Raw genomic sequence first — 611 nt, 5'->3', positions numbered from 1 at the left:
ACTTATAGGAAGGGTGTCACTAACTCTGCTAATATAGGTTCATTTGAAGAACATACTATTGGTTTTGGTTCAAAAATGATGGCTAAAATGGGGTACATGAAGGGAGGAGGACTGAGGAAAAATGGTCAAGTTATGGCACAACCTATTGAGGTTCTTCAAAAGCCTAAATAACTTGGTTTTGGTATAGAATTCTCCAACAACGTAGGTGAGCCAGCTGGGAAGATGTCTTTAACAGTTGATGCTGAATCACTTGGTTTGGATGTAGAATTGTCCAAAAACTAAGGTGAATTAATTAAGAACAAATATTCAAGAGTTGGTGCTTTTGAAAAACATACCAAAGACTTTAGATTTAAGATAATGGCAAAGAAGGGCTTTGTTGAAGGTAAGGGATTATCATAAGGCATCACCACTCCATTGACTGCTCTTAGATTACCAAAATCACGAGAACTAGGTCCCAAAAGTTGATTTAGACACATAATTTCTTTACTGTGTTTGCATCTAATTATTTTATGTGTAGGTTTAAACCTTATCATTCTACCTTGTAGTTTTAGCGTAAAGATATATATATATATATATATATATATATATATATATATATATATATATATATA

The sequence above is a fragment of the Vigna radiata genome, chromosome 7 (genome assembly GCF_000741045.1).
Source record: "Vigna radiata var. radiata cultivar VC1973A chromosome 7, Vradiata_ver6, whole genome shotgun sequence".
Lineage (NCBI taxonomy): Eukaryota > Viridiplantae > Streptophyta > Magnoliopsida > Fabales > Fabaceae > Vigna > Vigna radiata.
The sequence above is the reverse complement of the archived record's forward strand: the minus strand, read 5'-3'. Positions refer to the sequence as shown.